Source organism: Gekko japonicus, unplaced genomic scaffold, assembly GCF_001447785.1.
Source record: "Gekko japonicus isolate JY-2015 unplaced genomic scaffold, Gekko_japonicus_V1.1 scaffold6139, whole genome shotgun sequence".
Classification (NCBI taxonomy): Eukaryota; Metazoa; Chordata; class Lepidosauria; order Squamata; family Gekkonidae; genus Gekko; species Gekko japonicus.
In genome coordinates this window covers 26050-34827 of record NW_015161607.1, presented here as the reverse complement: position 1 = coordinate 34827, position 8778 = coordinate 26050, and the positions used below count along the sequence as shown (strand labels likewise).

The 8778-nt window shown below is 50.2% G+C and overlaps 1 long non-coding RNA gene across 1 annotated transcript in view; it reads left to right on the top strand.

The window, feature by feature from the left end:
- Window positions 1-4146: 4146 nt before the first annotated feature.
- Window positions 4147-8778, top strand: part of LOC107125875 — a 9504-nt gene continuing 4872 nt past the window's right edge. Inside the window, exons 1-2 of the long non-coding RNA XR_001483050.1 lie at window positions 4147-4296; window positions 7567-7639. This is a non-coding gene — a long non-coding RNA (uncharacterized LOC107125875). The remainder of the gene's footprint in view (window positions 4297-7566; window positions 7640-8778) is intronic.

Below are 8778 nucleotides of genomic sequence, written 5' to 3'. Positions count from 1 at the left end.
GTCGACGGAATACCTACGTGTGATCACTCGAGTGCGCTCCATATTCTCGCCATATCGACGCGCGCCAAAAACACACGCTGTCAAACAAAACCCCACTTTGCCGCCGCCACGTCTGATCACATTCTGGTGCGTGAAATTGCACCGGCGTGAAAAACCATGCCTCCCCCCCGCGTTATCTGGCCTGTGTGATCGGGGCCGGTGATAATCTGGTCTCAGGCACTTTGTTGATGCAGGAAAAGTGTGCTGTTATTTCAATTAAGATCTCAGTACTGGCCAGATCTGCCAGTGATCCGTTACTTCTGACCTCTTGGGGTTTTTTCCGCAGGCTTTTTCTTTTACCCGGCAAATCACATTAACAGCCCGGCTTCTCTGACTTCACACTTTGTCATTTCGTTAAGCGCCAACATCAGACAAGCCGCCAGTGCCTTGTGGCTGCCCGCCACCTTTAGAGTAGCTGAGGGAAGCTGGGAGTCCCTCGTCCCCCAAACAAGTGACAAAATGGATCCAGATGTAAAGAAACTTTCCATGCTCCCAAGCGTTGGGTTTCCCGAAAATATCATTGGAAGGGATTAAATTCGCTATTTGCGAATGGACGCGGCGAAGAAAAACAAACATAAAGCCGCCCCGGGGAGCTGGGAATGAGTCTATCCTTGCAGCTAGCCTCCTTTTCGAAGGGTTGACATTTTCACCGAACGAAAACCCGCCACTTGCACAGAAGGGGTCTGGAGGAGGAAAACAGAAGGATGAAGGGTTCCAACTCCACTGTCTCGGCCGTCTTTCCCAGCAACGGACTGGTGCAGATTTGTCAGGAAAGATTTTTTAAAGGAAAACAAAAGATTGACTGTTTTTAAGCCGCTGTTTCGCTTTAATTAGTTAATATCCTAATTAACTAATTAATGTCCTTCACTGACAGTTTTCAAGAAGAGGCTATAGGATATAGGGTATTCGTATGTACCCCCCCCCATGGCATTGGCCAATTAGGCACCCTCCCGCACGTGTGATAAGTCAGGCAACCGTTAGGCAGCTAAAGCTGAGAACTCGGAGTCTCTCACGGTACACAGGAGCCCTCCAGACAACACAACCTCCTCCTGCACATCTGTAGAGATAAGCGTTTCAGCAAAGGCATAACGAGAGGGATAGGAATGCAATAGCAATTAACAAGACACAGAATGAACTCCCCCACCCCCATGGCAGCAGAGCTGACACTGGTCCTGCATTGGGCAGGAGGTTGGACTAGATGGTCTGTATGTCCCCTTCCAACTCTGGGAGTCTGTGATACCCCACCTTTCTCCCCCATGGGGCCTCAGAGTGGCTTACATCATTCTCCCCTCCTCCAGTTTATCCTCACAACAACCCTGTGAGGTAGGTTAGGCTGAGACTGTGCTACTGGCCCAAGGTCACCCAGCAAGTTTCTATGGCAGAGAGGGGATTCGAAGCTGGGCCTCCCAGATAGTAGTCCAGCACTTTAACCACTGCACCATGCTGGCTGTCGAATGGTGAGCTGCGTTGTCACTCTTCCGAAGTGACCAAACTACCCTCCATCCCTGTTGAGCTCCAGTCTTATAGAGTTGTATTGGCACAGAACAACTCAACAATTTCTTGCTGGACTGTCCCTTTGAGCCCCTTTCAGTCTGTTGCTTCAATTCACTACAGTTTCACTGGTGTAGCTGAAGGGCTGCCTAATCCCATATGAACATACACGACCACTACAGTCACCTTCTGAGTCCTTGCTTTGCATACCCCTCATTTTCTGAGGTTAGATGGGTAGCAAACCGGGAGAGGGCCTTCTCAGTCATGGGCCGGCACCAAAAGAACCCAGGAGAGGGTTTTCATGGCTTTTGCACCAAAACAACACCGAGAAAGGGCCTTCTCGGTCGTGGCGCCAACACAATGCCGAGAGAGGGCTTTCTCAGTCGTGGCACCAAAACAACGCCGAGAGAGGGCCTTCTCGGTTGTGGCACCAAAAAACACCGAGAGAGGGCCTTCTCGGTCGTGGCACCAAAACAACGCCGAGAGAGGGCCTTCTCGATCGTGGCACCAAAACACCGCCAAGAGAGGGCCTTCTCATTCGTGGCACCAAAACAACGCCGAGAGAGGGCCTTCTCGGTCGTGGCACCAAAACAACCCCGAGAGAGGGCCTTCTTGGTCATGGCTACCAAAACCACGGTTCCTTTCCCAGGGATATTCATCTATCCTCTTCTGTCGTTGACTCCCACCAGCATTTGAAGACTTTTTTGTTGTGTCTGGCATTCCCTCAACGATTCCTTCCGGCCTGCCTTATGTTTTCATTATTTTTAATGTGCTTTTGTTATGTATTTCAGGTTTGGTTTTCATTGTTTATATGATGTGTTTGGGGGGTGGGGATGATCAGCTTGTTTGATCTCCAAAACGCTACCACATTCCCATTGGAATCCGCTTGTTTTCTGTTGTTGGTATATTTATAACTCTCGGTCTCTGTTTTCAGCTCAAGAATTTTATCAAGCAAACAATGCGACCATTGTGTGGAACAATGGACTTTAAAAATAGTAAATAGAGGCAGAAGAGGATAGACAAGTGGTTATCTAACTGTTACAACGCATTGCCACGGGGAAGGGGCTTCTTTATTTCTATAACATTTCTGGTGCCATCAGGAGATAACACTGCACTAGGGTTGCCAACCTCCAGTTGGCACCTGGAGATCTCCTGTGATTGGAATTAGAGTCATAGAATCCTAGAGTTGGAAGGGACCTCCAGGGTCATAGAATCACGGAATGTTATAGTTGGGAGGGACCTTGGAGTTCATCTAGTCCAACCCCCTGCACTCTGCAGGAGCATAGCCAAAAGATCGCCGTACAACATACCCAAAAGATGGTCGTCCAGCCTCCGCTTGAAAACGTCCATGAGCTTCTTCGACCGAAGGCCTTGAGCCGTAGCATGAAAGCAACACTTCCAATAGAAACAATAATCAGAGTAGGTTTTTAGACCCCCCCCCCCGCTTTAAGGAGTCTCAAACAGGTTACAGTCGCTTTCCCTTCTTCTCCCCACAACAGACACCTTGTGAGGCAGGTGGGGCTGAGAGAGCTCTGAGAACTGTGACTGGCCCAAGGTCACCCAGCAGGCCTCATGTGTCTCAAAGTGGCTTACAATCCCCTTCCCTTCCTCTCCCCACAACAGGCACCTTGTGAGGCAGGTGGGGCTGAGAGAGCTCTGAGAACTGTGACTGGCCCAAGGTCACCCAGCAGGCCTCATGTGTCTCAAAGTGGCTTACAATCCCCTTCCCTTCCTCTCCCCACAACAGGCACCTTGTGAGGCAGGCGGGGCTGAGAGAGTCCTGGAAATTCGTATAAGCAGGAAGAGAGTATTAATACAATCGATAAAGCAGAGTGTTGTGTTTTTTTTTAAAAAAAAGCGTTTTCTCTCTCGCACAGGTCGGCTGTTATTTAAAGACCCCCAAGTTTCCCATTTGGCTGGTGTGCAGCGAGAGTCACTTCAGCGTGCTCTTCAGCACGCGGAAGGATTTACTTGGGGACTGGAAGACCGAGCGGCGCTTTGACCTGTATTACTACGACGGCTTGGCCAAGGAGGAGATCCTCCTCACAGTCGGTATGGAAACGGAAGCCTTGCGAAATGCCGAGTCGCGGAACTCCTTGCCGCTGGGTTTTGGAAGTGGCTGTGGCACACTGCAAAGCCGTATCCCCTTTCCATCGTGGAGATCAAAAGTCAAATTGGAACCAGTGCTCTTAAGAAATCTCTGTGACGCCTTACTGCTGTACTGAAGCGCTCGATAGCCGGGAGGCTACTCATTGGAAGCGATTTCTTAGAGCCTTGGTTCCAACTTGAATTTTGGTCTCCACAATGGAAGGGAGATGCAGCTTTGAAAAAGAGGACGGATCTGTTATATAAATTTGTCCTAATGAGAGAGAACTGGGACTGGCCCAAGGTCACCCAGCAGTCCTCATGTGTCTCAAAGTGGCTTACAATCCCCTTCCCTTCCTCTCCCCACAACAGGCACCTTGTGAGGCAGGTGGGGCTGAGAGAGTCCTGGAAATTCGTATAAGCAGGAAGAGGTTATTAATACAATCGATAAAGCAGATTGTTATTGTTTTTTTTTTTTAAGCGTTTTCTCTCTCGCACAGGTTGGCTGTTATTTGAAGACCCCCAAGTTTCCCATTTGGCTGGTGTGCAGCGAGAGTCACTTCAGCGTGCTCTTCAGCACGCGGAAGGATTTACTTGGGGACTGGAAGACCGAGCGGCGCTTTGACCTGTATTACTACGATGGCTTGTCCAATCAGCAGGAGGAGATCCGCCTCACAGTCGGTACGGAAACGGAAGCCTTGCGAAATGCCGAGTCGCGGAACTCCTTGCCACTGGGTTTTGGAAGTGTCCGTGGCACACTGCAAAGCCGTATCCCCCTTCCATCGTGGAGATCAAAAGTCAACTTGGAGCCAGTGCTCTAAGAAATCTCCGTGACACCTTACTGCTGTACGGAAGCGCTCGATAGCCGGGAGGCTACTGATTGAAAGAGATTTCTTAGAGCCTTGGTTCCAACTTGAATTTTGGTCTCCACAATGGAAGGGAGATGCAGCTTTGAAAAAGAGGACGGATCTGTTATATAAATTTGTCCTAATGAGAATTTCGGAACTAGTTGTGTTACGTTGTAACCTTGATTTATAGCTCATGATTGTTGCATTGTGAGAGTCTGGGAACTTTGTGTGTTACACTGTCGCTCTGGCTTGGAGCTTTTGACTGTGAACGGAATAGTTCTGTACCAGTTATAAGACAACTTTAATTTATTTTAAAGTATTGACATGAGACTTGTAAATTTCATTCACGGTGTCCATTTTGCGTTTGATAACTGTGACCCCATGGACCAGATCATGCCAGGCCTTCCTGTCTTCCGCCGTCCTCTGAAGTTGGCTCAGTTTCATGTTCGTTGCATCTATGACACTGTCTAACCATCTCATCCTTTGCCGTCCCCGTCTTCTTTGACCTTCAATCTTTCCCAGCATCAGGGTCTTCTCCAGTGAGTGCTCCCTTCTCAGTTGGTGGCCAAAGTATTGGAGCTTCAGTTTCATTATCTGCCCTCCAGGAAACAGTCAGGGTTGATTTCTTTTAGGATTGACTGATTTGATCTTCTTGCAGTCCAAGGGACTCTCAAGAGTCTTCTCCAGCACCATAGTTCAAAAGAATCTATTCTTCGGCGCTCGGCCTTCCTTATAGTCCAACTCTCGCAGCCATACATGACTACTGGGAATACCATTGCTTTGACCATGCAGGGTGATGTCTCTACTTTTTATCATGCTGTTGAGGTTCGCCATCGCTTTCCTCCCAAGGAGCAGGCATCTTTTAATTTCATGGCTGCTGTCACAGTCCTTGAACCATTCCCCTCCCCCCCAAATTTCATGGGATTTGGGGAAACCTGCTCACTTTTAATAAAAAGAGTTGCATAACGTTATCCATCGCCTCCTTCTAAGACGCCAGAAAGATTTTCCCCCCGTACTCTCCTATTGACTAATGCAGGGTTTGCTAAAGATGCCATGGTAACTTTACTTTTCCCCCTATTTTTCTTCCTCACCTACGATCTACGATTATAGTTCCCTCTATCCTCATACTTTCCAGAGTGTGTCTTTGTTCTCTGGTGTGTTGGCATGAGGCAAGCTTTGGAAACTCTCCTTCTCCCCCCCCCCACACACCCACACGGGCCCAACCACACGGGCTCCGGCAGCAGCCAAGTTCACTAAAGCAGCTATTCCAAGAAGATGCCGAGGAGCGGTGGGTGTGCTCCAGTTGAGAGCTGTCATTCAGAGAAGGCGGAATTGTACAGGCAGAGGAGGGACGCTTGGATCTGCGTCCTGCCAGTTTGGTGGTGTGCTTAGGAGCCTGGATTCTAATCCAAAAGAACCGGGTTTGATCCCCCCCTCCACTCCTCCACAGGCAGCCAGCTGGTGTGACCTTGGGTCAGTCACAAGTTCTTTCAGAGCTCTTCTCTTAGGAGCAGTTCTCGGGAGAGCTCGCTGAGCCCCACCTACCTCAACAGGGTGTCTGTTGTGGGGAGGGGAAGGGAAAGGAGTTTGTAAGCCGCTCTGAGACTCCAAGTCAAGGGCGGGGTATAAATGCAATCTCCTCTTCCTCCTCCTCCTCTTCCATTCTCTCCTCCTCCTGTCTGCTCTGGGATCTCATTGATTCCAGATTGATGCAGCGTATACCTCTTCCCCTCCTCCCACATTACCGGAGGGACTGCCGGATTCCACAAAGAGTGATGGCACAGAACTGTAGCAGGTGCGTCAAGTCAACTCGAAAATCTGGTCTCGTGTTTTATTTTATTTACAAAAACTTCTACCCTGCTTTTCTTCCCTCATCAGGGCCACCATGGCGGCTAACTGATTCGTAGACTCACAGAGTTGGAAGGGGGCCATAGAGGTCATCTAGTCCCACCTCCTGCTCAATGCAAGACCAGCCTAGAGCATCCCTGACTAGTGTTTGTCCACCTGCTACTTCAAGACTGCCAGGGAGGGGGAGCGCACCACCTCCCCTGGCAGCCGATTCCACTGTTGCACAACTCTGACTGTCAAACAGTTTTTCCTAATATCCAACCGGTACCTTCCCACCCATGTTCCCTATAAGCTGAGTTCGTGTGAGCTGTCTCGCAGATTTTTTAGCCTCCAGCTCACACAGTTTTGCCTCAGCTCAGGAAGGATGGCTCCAGAGCAAACTGATTTATGCAGCAGCCAAATCGCTGGCTCACAACTTTAACGCCAGTGGCTCACAAAGTAGAATTTTTGCTCACAAGACTCCACAGCTTAGAGGGAGCATTGTTTCCAGCCCTTAATTTAAACCCATTATTGTGAATCCTATCCTCTTCAGAGATTACATAATGAAAACACAGCTTAAAAACCAGTGAAAACAAGCAAAAATTGGAAGATATTTGTCTTGTCTTCATTTCTCCCTGCTGTGAATGAGACCCACGAGTCTTGATGTTTGCATTGTTTTGTTTCTTCACATTGATCAGGGAAGGGGGCATGCAGAAGGTCCCAGGTTCAATCCCTGGCATCTCCAGTCAAAAAGACCAGGCGGGAGGTGATGAGAAAGACCCTGGCTCAGTGGCAGACCCTCTGCTTGGCACGCAGAAGGTCCCAGGCTCAATCCCTGGCATCTCCAGTCAAAAAGACCAGGCAGGAGGGGATGAGAAAGACCCTGGCTCAGTGGCAGAGCCTCTGCTTGGCAGGCAGAAGGTCCCAGGTTCAATCCCTGGCATCTCCAGTTAAATAGATCAGGTGACAGGTGATGTGAAAGACCTCCGCCTGAGACCTTGGAGAGCTGCTGCCAAGTCTGAGTAGACAACAGTGACCTCGGTTGACTCACCTGCCTCACAAGGTGCCTGTTGTGGGCAGAGGAAGGGAGGGCGATTGTAAGCCGCTCTGAGACTCCTTAAGGTACAGAACCGCAGGGTATAAAAACCTCTTCTTCTTCTTCTTCTTCTTCTTCTTCTTTCTTCTTCTTCTTCTTCTTCTTCTTCCTTCTTCTTTCTTCTTCTTCTTCTTCTTTCTTCTTTCTTCTTTCTTCTTTCTTCTTTCTTCTTCCCCACAGATACATCTCAGCCTTTCCTCGAAGACCAAGAGAGTGACCTTACACCTCCATTGGAACACTGCATTAGGACCAAGTAAGTCACATGGGTTGTGGGGCTCTTTCTGTTTCTCGAAATCAGTCTATTACTGGCATCTGTAGAATGCACACTCCCCCCCCCAAAAAAAAAGTATTTTGTGCCTTTGTGCACAAAAACAAGGACGTCTGCAGGCAGCTCCAAGTGGGAGGGGCCATGACGCAGTGGCATAGCCTATGCCAGTGACCCCAAAGTTCATTCCTCGGCATCCCTGGTGAGACAGTGGACCAGGGGTAGCAAAGCAGTGGGAGAATCTCAGCCTCAAACCCTGGAATGCTGCTGCCAGTCAGAGTAGACAATACTGAGCAAAACGTACCACAAGTGGGCTTGGTCTAAAGCAACCATACATGTTTAACGTCACCCAGCAGGCCTCATGTGTCTCAGAGCGGCTTCCAATCGCCCTCCCTTCCTTTCCGCACAACAGGCACCTTGTGAGGCAGGCGGGGCTGAGAGAGCTCTGAGAGAACTGGGGCTGGCCCAAGGTCACCCAGCAGGCCTCATGTGTCTCAAAGTGGCTGACAATGGCCTTCCCTTCCGCTCCCCACAACGGGCATCTTGTGAGGCAGGTGGGACTGAGAGAGCTCTGAGAGAACTGGGACTGGCCCAAGGTCACCCAGCAGGCCTCATGTGTCTCAAAGTGGCTGACAATGGCCTTCCCTTCCGCTCCCCACAACGGGCATCTTGTGAGGCAGGTGGGACTGAGAGAGCTCTGAGAGAACTGGGACTGGCCCAAGGTCACCCAGCAGGCCTCATGTGTCTCAAAGTGGCTGACAATGGCCTTCCCTTCCGCTCCCCACAACGGGCATCTTGTGAGGCAGGTGGGACTGAGAGAGCTCTGAGAGAACTGGGACTGGCCCAAGGTCACCCAGCAGGCCTCATGTGTCTCAAAGTGGCTGACAATGGCCTTCCCTTCCTCTCCCCACAACAGGCACCTTGCGAGGCAGGTGGGACTGAGAGAGTTCTGAGAGAGAAACTGGGATTGCCTTCCTCTCTGAGACATATCAGGCCTGCTGGGTGACCCTGGGCCAGTCCCAGTCCTCTCTGGACTCTCTCAGCCCCACCTGCCTCACAAGGTGCCTGCTGTGGGGAGAGGAAGGGAAGGCCATTGTCAGCCACTTTGAGGCACATGAGGCCTGCCG